We start from the raw sequence: 17,189 nt of genomic DNA, 5'->3' as shown, positions 1-17,189 counted from the left end.
TGTAATTTCTTGTCTTTTGTATTCAACTTCCCCTCAACTTCTTACCAGCGTCTCTGCATGCCTTCAAGTTCCATTCAGCCCCTATTTCCTTAAGATAACCAGCTAAGTTAGTTCTGCAGAAAGACACTGGATCCTATGATGTCTCTGAAGGCCTAAAAAGACTTTTTAAATACATTAGAAATTGCTCATAGGGTTTCGTGAAAGCAATTCAGATGGCTGGGAAGGGTTTACCACAATTCCAATTTGGGATTTACATGACTTTTCTTAGAAAACATTTCCATTTCTTCCAGGATTACTGTCTTCTTCAAATGGTTTCCTTGGGCCAAGAACAACACAATCAGGACTGGAAGGGTAACCCAGGAGGCACATTATTTTGTGGTGGAATTCCTGAATGAAGAATAGCAAGACCAATGTTTCCTACCAGTTCTACAACTGATTTGCTGATTTACCTGGACACGTTACTCTTCCTTTGAGCCCCAGGATCCTTGGTTGTATAACAGCACTCAGGATTGCCATAAAGACCAAATAACATGAATGAATTAGAGACCACTCCACAGCATGCTCACTGCTGCAGTATTACAGCATAGTATTATCATAGTCAGAGTAATTCACTGAGTTCTTCCACTCTGTATGGCACTTACCTACATCCTTTTCAGCCTCCCATTTCTATAGCAAAACTTCATAAGTAAGACTCTTTCAGGCATACCTTCCCCTTTGGAGCTGTGCTTTTGACAAGCCCTCCTTACTTAGCTTCGTGTTTCCTACTTTTCCTTCAAGGACCTGCTTGGAACTCCCTGTACTCTGAGTGAAGTCCTTTAGTGGTATCCTCAGTGACTATGTCCAATTCCTCTGAATTCCCCTGGCATGGCTGCCATTTGGCCCCAGGCAGCTGATTCTAAGCATCTCCTGTCTTGTTGGTGATGCATGTTCTGAGTACAGGACATGTGTAGTTACTACCTCTGTAACTACAGTGTCTTTCTTTGAGGGCAAGGTCTGTGATTTATGCATTCTTATGTGATAAGAATGCATTTGTATTCTTAGCTCAAACAATGTGTTTTCATTAACAGTGACTTTTGGGGGTTGTACTAGGTTGACAAGTGTCCCCTCAAAGTTCATGTCTTTGCATATGTAATCAAGTTATGAATAGGTCATACTGGATTTCTTTGTTGTTGTTTTACCTCTAAGTCATGTCTAACTCCTTTGCAACCCCATGGACTGTAGCCCACCAGGCTCCTCTCCGTCCATGGGATTTCCTGGGCAAGAATACTGGAGTGGGTTACCATTTCCCCCTCCAGGGGATCTTTCTTGATCCAAGGATCGAACCCTAGTCTCCTGCATTGGCAGGCAGATTCTTTACCACTGAGCCACCAGGGAAGCCCATACTGGACTTAAGATCCTTCAGAGAGAGCACAGTCTGGCCAATGCCTTGATGTCACACTTCTAGACTCTAAATTGTGACAGAATAAGTTTATACTGTCTGAAGTCACCCAGTGTGTAGTGACTTGTTACAGCAGTCCTGGGAGACTAATACCCTAGGGGTGCTAAGCACACTGTAGGGTGTAGTGGAGGCCTTAGGGGGCCACCACCCAGCCTAGTGGCTCAGCAGTAAGGAATCCACCTGCCAACACAGAAGACACAGGTTTGATTCCTGAGTTGGGAAGATCCCCTGGAGAAGGAAATGGCAACCCACTCTAGTATTCTTGCCAGGGAAATCGCATGGACAGAGGAGCTTGGTGGGCTACAGTCCATGGGGTCACAAGAATTGGACATGACTGAGGGACTAAGCATAAACACATACATATGCAGCTGAGAGGCATCCTTCCTGAAGACCTGGGATGCTGATCAGAGCAAGGCTTTAAGGGAAGAGGGTAACTGAAGAGGACAGGGAATGAACTGAATATAGTCTGGGTAGAAAAGAAAGTGTTTACAAGCATTACGGTAAAGGTACTTTTTAATATTTATTTATTTAATTCTGTTTGGCTGTGTTGGGTCTTACTGGCAGCACTTGGGATCTTCAGCTCTCGGGCTCAGTTGTCCCACAGCACGTGGGATCTTTAGTTCCTGAGCCAGGGATCTAATGGGTGTCCTCTGCACTGGCAGGCTGATTCTTAACTACTGGACCAACAGGGAAGTCCATACAGGTATTTTTTAAGGTCTTATCATAGAAACAGTTTACTTTATGACAAAAGGTTGATCCTGGCGTTGGAAACAGGGGTGCAAGTAAGTGAATGGACAACTACTTTATGATATGATATATCCAGATTTTTAAACTGACCAATTTGGGAGAAACTATGTGTGTATGGATTTCATAGCAGCCCTTGCTTAGATAACTGGGGCCTATGGTGGGAGCCAGGCTGAGGGTGGCTGGTGGACCACTGAGCCCTGGAAGTCTCTTTCCTCAGCTGTTACCACATGGACACTGGGGCAGACCACGTTGGTCTGAGTTCCGGTTCTGCCATTTACTGGCAAGTTATTTCCCCTCACTTGCCTCCCTCTCCTCTGGAAAATCAGAATAGAAAAAATAGCATCTCCCTCATAAAGTTGTGAGGGTTGAAAGATTAATCTGCACAAATTGCTTAGAACAGTGCTCAAAGCAGGTAACAGAAGGCTTAGTTGTTCTTATCGTTATCATGAGGGAGACCAGAAGGGTGAATAATGTGACCTTTAATGACTCTTCCAGAAACAGGGGGCCCCACTGGAGAGATAAATGCAAAGTTGGCCATTTGCTTGAAAATAAGTGCAAAGTATTAGAGTATTTATTAAAATACTTCTTTTTCCAAACACTGGGATTTTTTTTTTTTTTTAAAGCAGGGTGGTCTCAGAGTCGCTACTACTGTGGGCAGATTTCAGAGCCTAGGAGTAAAGGATATGGGGTCTTATGCAGCTCCCTCTTAGGATTCCTGGGTTGCAAGGCCTCACCGGTTTTACTTGGTTCGATCTGGCTCCTCACCAACACACCTGGCATACAGCAGGCGCTCAGTCAACGTAGGTTAACTGAGGACGGAAGGAAGAAACCGGCTGGGACTGACTTCCCTGGTGCATCCCTGGCCTGTAAGGTGGCCCCCCAGGAGCCTCGCTGGCCACCAAGGACTCGGAGCTCAGCGAGAGAAGTCTGGAAGGTCGGGAATTAGAAGGTCTGGAAGGTAGGGCATCCACTTCCCAGAGTTGGTCTATTCACAAGAACCCGCCACCAAGGCTGAGGTGTAGATATTGCCCAGTTGGTTAAGTAGGCGTGTTTCCGGCAATTGGGTGAACAGAAATGGGACCGGATACCATGCCGGCACGGCCCGCCACCCTCACCCCCGCTTGACAGTAAAGAGGAAGCCTTAGAGTGTCTATTTGACCTGCAGGTACAGACGGGAAAACAACTTTGTAGTCTATTTATGGGGCATAAAACTCCACCTTCCCACGCCGCTCCTAGATATTTCTCCAGGCTGCCTGGGACACTGACCTGTGGGTCTTAACCAGTGAGAGCGAGGCGATTCCTGCAGGACCGGAGCCTCGCAAAGGAAAAAGCAACGAGTCGCAGATGTTTTTGCTCTGTCACCGCCCTCTGATCATCTCTGGGCAAGTCCCTTAGCTCTCCAGACCTCCGCTTTCTTGCTGTTGAACGCGGGGAGGGAACCGAAGCTGGCTGACGCTCCGAGCGGCGGCGGAGAGCGCAGCGCACCGCGCACCTGGGAACTTAGTCCTGGGCGCGGCGCCGGGGCCCCGAAGCACGGGCCGGAGCTCCCTCTGCGGGAGCGCGGCGGCGACGCTCCTCCTTTCCCTCCACGTCACGGGGGCCGCTCAGCGCGCTCCCAGCCCCCGGCCGGGGGAGAGCGACTCCCTAGCCGGGCGCGCCGAGGAGGTGGCGGCGGAGGACGAGGAGGAGGCGAGAGCCCGGAGCCAAAGGCTGCCGCCGCCGCCGAGGGGCCGGGATCCCGAAGCGCAGCTCGCGGCCGGGCCGGAGCGACTCGTCCATCCGCGGGGACTCCGCGCCCGGGGCTCCCCCGTTCCCTTTTCGTAAGTCCACTCGGCCACGCAGGCCGGCGAGGAACGCTCGGGGCCAGCGTGCGGGGCTCCTGGCCCAGCCGCGGATGCCCGGGACCCCTTCCTCACGACTTTCACTTCCCCGCCGGGGAGAACTTGGGCGCCGCGTCCCTCGCTCGGTGGGGGAGGGAGAGGTAGGAAGGAAGGGGTCGGCCCGGGGCAGCCGCCGCGCGAGCCTAGCTGAGCCCTGGCCCGGCTGCGCGCCCTCGTTGACTCGGGCCCCTGCCGGTGGCCGGACCCTGGAAAGTTCTCCGAGGCTGCCCGGCTGCGGGGCGGTCAGCGCGCGTCTGCCTGAGGCTGCCCTGCAGAGACGCGGCCGTGGTGCCCGCATCCCGGGCTCCCGGGGCCGGGCAGGGCCGGTCTGGGAGGCCGGGAGCAGCCGGGCGCACCCGCACCTAGGTTTCGTCCCGGGCTCTCTCCGAGCGGTGAGGACGCGGCTCCCCGACGCGCCCCTTCCGGGGCTGGGGGTCCTGCGGTCTCGCTCCTCCCGGCCACTGAGAGCCGCCCGGGTGAGGGGCGAGGGGCGGGCCCGCGAGGGACCTGCGGAGCCGGGGGTCGGACGCACGCTGTGCCGCGCCGTCGCCAGCCTCTCGGCAGCCCTGGACCCGCGGCGCCGCGCCGCGCTGCCCGGGGGCGGGGGAGGCGAGGGGGCGGTGCGGGACGCGGCGCGCGGGAATGGGCTGCTGGCGTGGCTTCTCCTTTAGGACCAGGTGGGCGTGCACGTCTCTCAGTAGGTCGCGGATTAGAAGCTGCGGAGCGGTCCTCCCCGCCGCGCCTGCCGCTGGGACGAGCTTCTGCGCTTTTTACGGTCAAGTTTTCGTACCGCAGAGCTGGCCCGGATCGTCCCCTTGTGAGGTGGCGGCACCTCCTCCATCGAGCTGGGAGCCTCCGAGGATCCGAGCCAAGAGATCTAGGCTCTCGAACCAGTTTACCATCTTCATGTAGGCTAACAGTGCGAGCGGATGGATACTGTATGTGTATTTCAGAACTGAGCTGTCCTGCTCGGCGAGGTTTTCCTTGTGGTTGTAGTGGGAACCGTGTTTTCCTCTCGCTGGATAAGGGAGAGGTGACCTTCGCCCTTAGGCACTTGTCGTTCCCTCTTCTCGTCCTTTAAACTGAAAAGAGGCAAACCAGATTAAGGGAGTTGGGAATGACATTCAGTGATATTAAATTAAATGTTCATGTGGTTCGGTAGATAGAAGTCACTTCTGGTTTTACAGAAGCATGCCCTTGTTGAACCAGCTATCAGTTTAAGACAATCTAGAACCTAGCTGTCAGTTTTGACAGCTTTTGTTGATGGCGTCTTGAGGAAGTAAAATCTTTAAAAGTCAGGAGGTTACTTCAGAGAGCAGTTCCTCTATTGCACTTTCTAAGAATCAATTCTCTGTGAGAAATGATCAATTAAGCTGCTGTTGAATCGTATCATGCTTGTATTTGCAAAGAAACAGTATCCAAAGAATCAGGTTGTGTGGCACTAAGTGAAAGGAGGATTTCCTTTGGGGGCGGGAAGTGGGGAGAACTGTAAATTTGTCTCCTTTGAGAGGCACATTTACTGAATGCCACAAGGTCTGCACAGAGGGAGGTAAGAGTGAATGGCGGGTTTTGGGCAGTAAGTCAAGGTTGGCGCTTGGCCTCACACTAAGTACCCTCAGGATAGGTGGGCAGTCAATAGTTATCAAACTGACTGAATGAGCTCAGTTGGGTGGGCGGGGGCAGGTGGGGCTGTAGTGACGTCCAGTTCCTGGTCCCCTGAGAATGACTGACGACAGAAGCCACAGAAGCCAACACGTTCACCATCTACTGAAACAATGTTTTGAAGCCCACGTGACAGTGAAATTTGAAGTTTTACTTTGTAGATCATGGAAATTTAATGGTAAGGACGGACATAGATGGAAACCATGAAAGAGAGCTGCACTGTAGCTCAGAGCGGCCCCTGGAATGTGACTGCTCAGTATGATTTGGTGCCCTGGGCCTTATCATAGCCCCACATGCTGGAAGAAAACTGTGATGGCTAAAACTATGATTATGAAGTAAAACTGTGATTTCCCTTTTTGGTTTAGATGCAGGAAGAAAGCAATAAGATAGTAAGGTTGTGTGATGTGAGGTTGAAAAGCCAATCTGTCCAAAATTCAGTGAGCCCTTACTGTGTGCCAGGCCCATATTGGGGTGCATGGGACAGAGGTAGCTCACTGGTCTGGGGGAGGCAGGAAGCCTTCTTGGGGAGATTTAAGGTGGACCTGATGGATGAGTGGGATTCCCAGGTGGCTCAGTGGTAAAGAACCCACCTGCCAAGGCAGGCAACGCAGGGGACCTGGGTTCAGTCCCTGGGTTGGGAAGATCCCCTGAAGGAGGAAATGGTAACCCACTCCAGTATTCTTGCGTGGAAAATTCCATGGGCAGAGCCTGGCAGGCCACAGTCCCTGGGGTCGCAAAGAGTTGGATACAGTTGAGTGACTAAGCACACAATCACTGTGGTCTGATGGATGAGTAGCAGCCACGTAACTAAGCAGAAGCCACACAACTAAGCTGCAGTAGGTTACAAACAGTCTGATTATGCTGCCATTCCACTGTCAAACTCATAAAACATAAACCATCACCATCTACTGAAGCGATGTTTTGAAACCCACATGACCATGAAATTTGAAGTTTTACTTTGTAGATCGTGGAAATTTAATGATGAGGAGGAACATAGATGGAAACCATGAAAGAGAGCTGCACTGTAGCTCAGAGCGGCCCCTGGAATGTGACTGCTGAGAGTCCCTGGCTCTGACCCTTCCACTGCCTACCTTATGACCTTGCACACGTTTCCTTACCTTTCTGCCCTGGTTTCCTGGTCTCTGAAATGGCCTCATGTCGGAGGGGTGTGTGTTCTGGTCCCTGCTCAGGGGCTGTAGGGAGGATTGCATGTGTGCATGAGGTGTGCACAAGGTAGGCATGTGTGCATTGTGTGTGCACAACACTTGTGTGTACATCATCTCTGTACAGTGTGTGCCTGTGTGCATTGTACCTGGTGCATAATGAATGCTTGGTAAGCCTTTCAGCGGGTGGTTTTATGATGATGATCTCATTCCCATCTTTTCCGGATGTAGAATCGGAGACTCAGAATTTTGAGATCCTGTCCAAGTCCAGAGAGCCCAACAGCAGTGGAAGTTAAGGCCAGGATCCCATTTGCCTGACTCACAGGCAGGGTCACTTCCCCCTTAGCAAGTCAACAAGTGCCACATGCTGGATGCTGCATGAAATTCATAAAAGGATCTGGTCACTGCTTGTCAGAATGCAAGAAGCAAAGCAGATAATAACAATGTCAAGGCTTACAGACTTTTCCCAAGCAATTTAGAGATATATGTTTTGTATTAATTTGCATTGCTTTGCATGTTATTTTATATGCATTTTCACATGCTGGTTATTTACCAACTGGGATCTACAGGCTGAAGCTTCACATATATAAGATCAAATTATTATTAATCAGGAGTTGAATGCAGCTGCTTCAAAACCTAATGGGCCCCCAGGCATGGTGTGCTCAGTGTGGATTTTAAGGGAAAGGATTGGGTCAATATTTACTATTTTAGAAGATATGGGAAACCAGATACCATTTGGTAAAAGCAGGTCACATCTTAATATGTAATGAAGCTTGATTTGCTGAACACAATAGAAAATTCAGGAAAAGTAGAAGGCCAGAGGGAAACTGCCTATTATATAAAAATGCCAGAAATGGAAGCAGAAGTCTGCTTTGTGAAGCTGAACTAACAAGAAACACTAAGGGTCAGAAAGCAAAGGTGGAACTTCTGCTAAACAATGAGGTTTTAAAAGGAGCATATTCTTAAATATAAATGTGTGGTGTTTCAAAACCAGTAAATTCTCCCTGATTTGGACTTAGTGGAAAACAGGCCATTGTGTCTTAGTAAAATCTTAGAAATATATATATATATATTGTGAAAACAATGATGTTGTTCCTTCGAGCACTGGTTCTCAAAGTGTGATCCCTGGACAAGCTGCACCAGCGTCACCTGGGAACTTGTTAGAAATGCAGATTCTGCAGCCCTCAGACCGGCTGAATCAGAACCTCTGCCAATGGGGCCCAGTAAACCTATGAATTAATATTTGGAGCCATGCCTTTTTGTTTTTTCCCTTCTTTGGTCTTAGCCTTCCGTTTCCCTCCTGTGGTCACTAGCTCACTGTGCTGCTTACTTTTCCATCAGACAGTGTCCTGGTAGAGGGTGGTACCCAGGCACAGACCCATCCGTTCCTCTGTCCCACAGTCTGCGCTGATGGAAAATGCTAAGATCCCTTCAGGCTCCAATGTTCTACAGCTTGTGGTTTTCATGTTGCCCAGGATTGTACTGGTTTGGTTTCTGGTTCGGTTCTTCTGCCTTTTAAAAATCTTTTGGCAGTCTTGTACCCAACAAACTGGGACTCCTCCTGAATATACAGTCAGCCAAAACCCTGAACCATTCTCTCCAGATGCTCCTGTGAAATCGTGTTTCTCCCTCTGGTACGATGCAGTTAATTTCGTGGACCTGACTGTTAGCCTTTGTATTTATCTCTGTTCAGTTTCATCTTACTAGACCCAAGTCTGCCCAGATCTGTTTGGGTCCTTCTGTCCTTTTTCACTTGAACCTTTGAGCCCTCTGCTGATCTCTCTGCTGGTGTCCTGGCCCGAGGAAGTAAATAACAACAGGAGCATCTTGGTTAGAGGCCTTTGTCACAGTTAATGAGGCTTAAAAACTTGGCATCTTCATGGACCCTGGGGGGCCTAAAATTGGAAGAATGCTTGTCATCAGCCCCACTGGTGTTTGCATTTAAATTACTGCTGTTCGGAAGTGCCCCTCGCGTGGTTTCTCCATGTGAGGCATGTTTCCCAGATCCTTCCTGAGTGCCCCCCATGGTTCAGTCTCCCTAGTACTTTCGGCAGGAGCAGTTGATCTCTGACAATTGCTTTTCCCTCCCTATTATGTTTATACCATCAGTGTCTTGGTTTTTTGCGTAGGTGATCCAAGGTAAGTTTCAGCTTGTTAATGGTCAGATTAAGGTGAATTCAGAAATTTCCAACTAATGGGAAGCAAAAAAATGTGCCTTGTCATTTCTCTCTGCTTCAGGACCCTATCCCTCCAGGCTCTAGAATTCAGATATTTTGTGGTCAAGTCTGTATTTTGCTGGGAGATTAGGGTTATTTAATTTTTTTGTTAATGTGAAATTTTGCTCATATATGATTCTTAAAGGAGTACACTTAAATAATATAATCACACACACACACAAAAAGTTTTAAAAGTCAGAAAGCAGAACAATTTTATGGCGAGAATGCTTTTGAGCCATGGTTGCTAGAGCATGAAAAAATGCCTGGACTCCTGCACTCTCACATTCATGGTCCTTCATGATGTTAAGTGAGATAAACCAGCTATGAAGTGACATATTGCATGATTCCTCTAAAACAAGGTTCTTAGAGTAGTCGAATTCATAGGAAGATGAGCTAGAATGGAGGTTGCCAGGGGCCATGGAGAGGGGAGTGTTTAGTGTTTGATGGACACAGAGTTTCACTTGGGGAAGATGATAAGTTCTGCAGATGAGTACTGGTGATGGTTGTACAACAGTGTAAATGTGCTTAATGCCACTGAACCATAGCAAACGAAGCAACTGACAAAGAATTAATCGCAAAAATATACAAGCAGCTCATGCAGTTCAATACCAGAAAAATAAATGACCCAATCAAAAAATGGGCCAAAGAACTAAACAGACATTTCTCCCAGAAGACATACAGATAGCTAACAAACACATGAAAAGATGCTCAACATCACTCATTATCAGAGAAATGCAAATCAAAACCACAATGAGGTACCATCTCACACCGGTCAGAATGGCTGCGATCCAAAAGTCTACAAGTAATAAATGCTGGAGAGGGTGTGGAGAAAAGGGAACCCTCTTACACTGTTGGTGGGAATGCAAACTAATACAGCCACTATGGAGAACAGTGTGGAGATTCCTTAAAAAACTGGAAATAGAACTGCCTTATGATCCAGCAATCCCACTGCTGGGCATACACACAGAGGAAACCAGAATTGAAAGAGACACGTGTACCCCAATGTTCATCGCAGCACTGTTTATAATAGCCAGGACATGGAAGCAACCTAGATGTCCATCAGCAGATGAATGGATAAGAAAGCTGTGGTACATATACACAATGGAGTATTACTCAGCTATTAAAAAAAACACATTTGAATCAATTCTAATGAGGTGGATGAAACTGGAGCCTATTATACAGAGTGAAGTAAGCCAGAAAGAGAAACACTAATTCAGTATATTAATGCATGCCTATGGAATTTAGAAAGATGGTAATGACAATCCTATATGCGAGACAGCAAAAGAGACATAGATGTAAAGAACAGTCTTTTAGACTCTGTGGGAGAAGGCGAGGGTGGGATGATTTAAGAGAATGGCATTGAAACATGTATATTATCATATGTGAAATAGATGACCAGTCCAAGTTCAGTGCATGGAACAGAGTGCTCAGGGCTGGTGCACTGGGATGACCCTGAGGGATGGGATGGGGAGGGAGGTGGGAGGGGGGTTCAGGATGGGGACACATGTACACCCATGGTGGATTCATGTCAATGGATGGCAGAAACCACCACAATATTGTAAAGTAATTAGCCTCCAATTAAAATTAATTAATTTTAAAAAAAGAAAAAAGAAACATGAGGATAGAGAACAGACTTATGGACACGGGGAGAGGGTAGGAGAGGGTGAGATGTATGGAGAGAGTAACATGGAAACTCACATTACCATGTGTGAAATAGACAGTCCACAGGAATTTACTGTATGGCTCAGGAAGCTCAAACAGGGGGCTCTGCATCAACCTAGAGGGGTGGGGTGGGGAGGGAGGTAGGAGGGAGGTTCAGGAGGGAGGGTACATATGTATACCTATGGCTGATTCATGTTGAGGTTTGACAGAAAATAGCAAAATTCTGTAAAACAATTATCCTTCAACTAAAAAAAAAAATATTTTTACAGAGAAAAAAAAATGGCTGAAATTTTAACTACGAATCCATCCATGTCCATCTACCTCTCCAGCCAGCCAGCCACCCATTTTTCCATCCATCTATCTAGACACTCACCCACCCATGACCTCGCCACATTTATGGGACAGCTTTTCTAGGATAGGCTGAGGAACAAGACTTTTTAACACTACTGATTTTTTAATGGTTTTCTCAAATGGCACCCATTGGCTTTTCCTGCCAGAATATACCCACTGCATGAGCTGAGTTAGTCATCACTGTATTATGGGAGTGAGCACCCTGACCCTCTTTCACAGATGAGGAGGCAGAGTTCTAACGAGATTAGTGACCTCTTGTCAGTGCAGTTTAGGACTTTAATTCAGAAACCTTGGCTTTAAACTCCAAACCTTAATGCTATACACAGATAAAGCAGGAGGGGGAGATGGAGGCAGCTGAGGGTATGGCAGGGAGGAGAGGAAGGGGAGCATGCAAGAGGAAGAGGGAAGAACGGCTGGACACACTTCACCCTCCATGGTGCTGATACTCTGTTTCTTGACATACAACAAGCTTGTTGCAAAACATGCTCTCACGAAGGCAGCCAACCTGCAAGGTGACCTTCAGAGACCCAAGAGGGGGTATGCTGTAAGCTGAAGAGAGCTTACCTGAGGCCTGGTGAGCAGACTGCTCAGTTCATGCTAGTATCAGAGTTAAATTGGTAACTCGGAGAGTTTGCTTTTCTTCAGAGGTTTATCTAAAGCCACCATTTGCCTCTAAATCCAAACAGATGAGAATTTCAGCCTCATGTGAGACACATTTGTGCTTGCCTGTGTATAGGATTATACTATTGTTCAAGTGGACACTTTAACCTGGTTTCAGTTTAAGCTTTATTCGTGTGTGTGTGAAGCATTACCATTTTCATATGTTCTTTCAAAGTTGCACATTTGCAAATTTGCTTACACATATAAAGGCTTATTTTTCTAGCATAATAAAACTGTAGAGTGGGTGGTCACTGCTGGTTGCACGGTTTGAGGATTTGGGGGCTGAGGTTGCTAGTATTCTCTTGGCCTGTTCATGGTCCCAAGGTGGTTGCTACCATACGAGCCATCGTCAGAATTCCAAGCAGAAAAGTGGATGAACGGGGAAAGAAAGCTACATTGGCATACCAGTGAATCAGGTTCATCTGAAGAGCTTTCCCAGATACCCCACATCGTATTTCATTAACTGCTCCTCTACAAGGGAGGCTGGGGGAAAAGTCTTTGAGAGGGGTATGGTTCGGCTGTCAACAATACAGAGATTCTCTTAGTAAAGGGGGGGTGGATGTTGGGAGGCAATTGCCATCTTTACCAGAGCCATACCTATTAATACAATCCTTCCCTACCAGATCTGTTTCTGAATTTCATCCCACTGAACTCTGTCTATTCTGGCCACACTACTTCAGTGATTGTAACATTATAATCCACTTGGAGACCTGAAGAGTCTGATTTCTACTTTTGCATTCTATTGAGTTGGCATATAAGTTTGCTGAGATACTTAGTTTTTAACTAAATAATCTTCAAAATTTTTATTAGCCAAAAATAAAACCTCCATGTTGAGACCTGTTATCTTAATTAAAACCATTACTAAAGAATATAACCAAAATGAAACATTCACAGATATAAATGGATTACCAATAGAGAGAGGGAAGGGGGAGGGGCCAGATATGGATAGAGGATTAAGAGGTACAAGCTACTATGTATAAAATAAATAAGCTACATGGGTATATTGTACAATACAGGGAATATAGCCAATATTTTATAATAAGTATAAATAGACTATAACCTTTGAAATTGTGGATCACTGTTTTGTACATCTGAAACTTAACATTATAAATCAACTATACCTCAGTAAAAATAAAAATAGTAATAAAAACCATTGCTACAATGCCTCCTTTAGGAGATGCCAGCTGGAGAATTTTCTGAAGTCATTTCTAGATTTGACTTTGGGTAAGACATTTTACACAAAACCTCTGCTTTTGAAATTACTGTTTTGGCAGAATTTTCCTGAGCCCTGCCGATTTTATTTGTTCCATCCCTTTAAGTTCCTGGATCTTAACTTTATTGTGTCTCTGTGCACACAAGTTCTCAGGACAATACAGATCTTGACTCGGTCGTGACAGCCTGACAGTGTTGCCAGCCTAGAATTTTTTAGTGTAAGTGCAGAAGCATATTGAAATCTCCAGCTCGGCTCCCCACCACGTTGGCGGAACACAGAAGACAAACAAAGGAGCCTTTCTGATGATTTAAAACTGTGTGTATCTAATCCATTCAAGAAGAGTGTGGCCTGGCCTTAAGCCATTTCTGCTCTCCATAACCTTGATTCACATCTGCGGGTCTCTGTGCTGTCTCTGTGATGTAGTTATGAGCATTGGAGAATCTACTTTAAATGCACATGTGGAAATCAGAGTTATTGTACCTCTTCAGTTGCTGCATAACCTCTTTGAGGAATTAATTTTGGCCAGTGTGAAATAGAGAATTAGCCATATAGTACCAAATAAGTGCTTCCAGAAATTTCTGGAGTGGGATGGACCCCAGGTGCACGCTGGACAGAGAAAGTTCTTTTTTCTTTCTAGCACACTAAACATGCATTTGTTTGTTCATTTGTTTGTTTAAAGGAGTTAAATGCTTTCCAATTAAGGTTTTCCTCTTTATAGAAAAAGAAGCCAAAATAAAGCCACATTTTACAGTTAGAACATAAAGCATAAACTATGTATTGGTTTGTATTGGGCCAGCTAAGTATGGAAGGCAGAGATGAGAAGAACTAGAGAAAGGAATGTAACTTTGCTGTTTATAAACTTGGGAGATAAAGATTAAGTACATCAATAAACATCTTGTTTGTAACCTTTATATCTACAAAGAAGGAAATATTTGATTTAAGCTATTGCCATCAGAGCTAAAATATGAGAGCATAGGTATTTTTGAACCAACCTTCAGCCTGGTCCCCAGCCCCAATCTTGCTTTGCAACATAATGAGGGGCACAAATGGCTACAAAATAAAAAACTTCACCCAGTAGGATCATTTCTGGTCCTTTCAACTTCCTACTGCTGCTGCTAAGTCGCTTCAGTCGTGTCCGACTCCATGCGACCCCATAGCCGGCAGCCCACCAGGCTCTCCCGTCCCTGGGATTCTCCAGGCAACAACACTGGAGTGGGTTGCCATTTCCTTCTCCAATGCATGAAAGTGAAAAGTGAAAGTGAAGTTGCTCAGTCGTGTCCAGCTCCTAGCGACCCCATGGACTTCAGCAAAGACTTCTTAAGTCATATAGCTTTGCCCAGCAGGATACACAATCAGCTTTTGAGGTTTGCCCTGTGGACCAGATGAAACAAAGCCCAGAATCCTTGGCTGTCTCCTAATTGGTGTGACTATAAAAAGCTGGCTGAGTTCGGCACTTTTTTGCTCCATTGCTGCAAGCCCAGATTTCTGATGACCTTGAGGGTTGGACGTGAAGTAAATACATCCTGATTCGGGTTGCTCGTTTCCATGTGACCTTAAATGACCCTATAAATCTCTCCCAAGCTTGAGAGGAGCCAGCCAAGTTGCTATTTGGAAGAATTATAATGTAAAGAGGTGTTTGATAGACTGAGATTCCCATTCAGCATTTTTATTCAGACCTCTGTTCTCACATCTTGTGGGTTAAGTAAACTACTTTGTTTAAGAAAAGTTGTGACCATAGTCCTTGTACTTGTCAGCAGAAGCCTGCTGCCTGTAGAGGAAACTATCAGTTGTGACATGCTCCCCGGGGACCATAACCAGCTCCCCTTTGGATGAAGGGCATCTCATTGCCCCAGTGAGACAGTTTTAACTGAACGGACAATCCGAGCAACTGAGCCAGGGGAGGCCCTGTTCAAGGGTATGTTTTGTGTACTCAAATTGCTGCAGCTTTCTCAGGACTGCTTTGTTAGTGGTTCCTGGAGCTGGCTTTGCTTGCCAGGGATCCTAGAGGGAGTCACTGCAATTTTGTACTATCTAGAGAATCGCCCTAAAGATAATGAACTTGGGGAAAGTTTATAGCTACTGCAATGCATGGAGTTACAGAAACAGTTTGGCTGGTTGTAACCACACAGAAGTAGTTCTGTTGGCTCTCCTTGGGTGTCTTTTAAAGGAATTCTTTGGGTCTTGATCTTTCAAAAGATATAGAGCAGACGTGGGGAAAAAATTCTAAATTTAAAAATTTTAAATTTAACTAGAGTACATTTTTCTGCCTTTCAAAATCCAAGATAGGTGTATGTCTTCAAGAACAATATGCGTCAGGCATTAACAAAAAAAGAATGTTTTCAGGAAGTGAAAAACAAATAATAATCGAATGTTAGAATGAAGAGAATAATGAATGTACTATTTTAGAAATATAATGAATGTACTATTTTATAAAACTGGGAAAGAGTCAATATGTTGGTTTTCCAAGAAATCATCCATTTGTAAAGGTCCTAGTACCTGACTTGTGCATACCCCAGTTCTCTTTGCACAGTTATTTCACACGCATGGTGGTAGAAGACATTCATAACAGCACTGTTGCGGTGAAAAACCATCATCCTGCCCAACACTTGGGAAATACAGACTTACCCAAGACTAGATGAGGGCTTTCCCAGGTGGCACTGCCTGCCAGTGCGGGAGACGCAAGAGATGCAGGTTCGATCCCTGGGTCGGGAAGAGCCCTCAGAGAAGGAAATGGCAACCCACTCCAGCATTCTTGCCTGGAAAATTCCATGGACAGAAGAGCCTGGTGGGCTACAATCCGTGGGATCGGAAAGAGTCAGACACAACTGAGCACGCATGCGTGTGCAGATAAGATTAAATGACTTAACCAGGGTCACTCGAGGCATTTTGGTGGCAGAGCCCAGATGGAACGTGAGTCTTCTGACTTTGTCCTGCTGAGCAGCACTCTGGGCCAGGTAGGTGTGTACTTGGGGCAGGCAGTAGAGTATAAATAAGGCTTGTCCCAGAGACAGACGTAAATAAGTTAACTGCTGCTGCGATGAGGGTGGGATTCCCTGGTGGCCCAGAGGGCAGAGAGTCTGCCTCCTATGCGGATGAGTGTTGAGAAGCAAACAGGAGTACGACATTCAGGAAGGAGATTTGAGAAGGGTGATTAGAGAGGACCAGAGGGAAGAATATTTCTCTTACAACTTGAGGGATATGGAAGGGCCAGTCAGGCTAGGATTCAGGAAAAATGATCCCAACCTGAGAATAGCAAGTGCAGAGGTCCCGAGGTGGTGTTCTAGGAACTTGTAGGAAGGCTAGAATTGCTTAGAGCTTAATGAGTGATTAAAAAGAAAAAAAAAAGACTGAATAAAATGAAGTTAGTTGGAGAGAAAGGCATGGGCAGGAACTGGCTGGGCCTTCTGGCCATGGAAAGGACTTAGGATTTTAGTTTTGTGTGCTGCTGCTAAGTCACGTCAGTCATGTCCGACTCTGTGCGACCTCATAGACGGCAGCCTACCAGGCTCTGCGGTCCGTGGGATTCTCCAGGCAAGAACACTGGAGTGGGTTGCCATTTCCTTCTCCAATGCATGAAAGTGAAAAGTGAAAGTGAAGTCTCTCAGTCATGTCCGACTCAGCGACCCCATGGACTGCAGCCTACCTACCAGGCTTCTCCATTCATGGGATTTTCTAGGCAAGAGTACTGGAGTGGGGTGCCATTGCCTTCTCCGAATGAAGGTGGTGTAGGTGTGGAGAGTGGGGCCAGGCCGGGGGTGTGATCTGACTGATGGTTTTAAAAGATACCTTTGTCTGCAGTACAGAGAGTGGGTTAGAGGGAAACAAGGCGGGCGAGTAAGGAGGTTACCTCATATACAAGCAAAAGATGGTGCTGGCCTGGATTAGGGTGGCTCCTGTAGTGTGGAAAGGGATGGGTGGATTCCCCGACCTTTTAGCTGTAGAACCAACAGGGTTCTTCTACTGCCAGGAGACTGAATGGCAGGCTTGCTTTTCAGTTACTAGTGTAGGCTCTGAAATTAGCCACAGTTGAAAATCCTGGCTCTTCCTCATCCTAGCTCTTTATCCTCTGAAACTCAGTTCCCTGATCTGAAACATGGAAACCATAGTACCTCCCCCACAGGTTTACTGGCTGGAATTCTTAAGATACTGTAAATGGTACTGGCGCTCAGCATGGACCATTAAACAGATGGGCCTGTG

General features: G+C 46.6%; 1 protein-coding gene across 1 annotated transcript in view; it reads left to right on the top strand.

The window, feature by feature from the left end:
- Positions 1-3,760: 3,760 nt before the first annotated feature.
- Positions 3,761-17,189, top strand: part of GCNT4 (glucosaminyl (N-acetyl) transferase 4) — a 28,040-nt gene continuing 14,611 nt past the window's right edge. The window contains exon 1 of the mRNA XM_055536575.1: positions 3,761-4,005. The gene's annotated coding sequence lies outside the window, so the exon portion shown is untranslated. The remainder of the gene's footprint in view (positions 4,006-17,189) is intronic.

This window comes from Bubalus kerabau, chromosome 10 (genome assembly GCF_029407905.1).
Source record: "Bubalus kerabau isolate K-KA32 ecotype Philippines breed swamp buffalo chromosome 10, PCC_UOA_SB_1v2, whole genome shotgun sequence".
Taxonomy (NCBI): Eukaryota; Metazoa; Chordata; class Mammalia; order Artiodactyla; family Bovidae; genus Bubalus; species Bubalus kerabau.
Note: the sequence above shows the minus strand (reverse complement) of the source record. Positions and strands in the feature narration are given on the sequence as shown.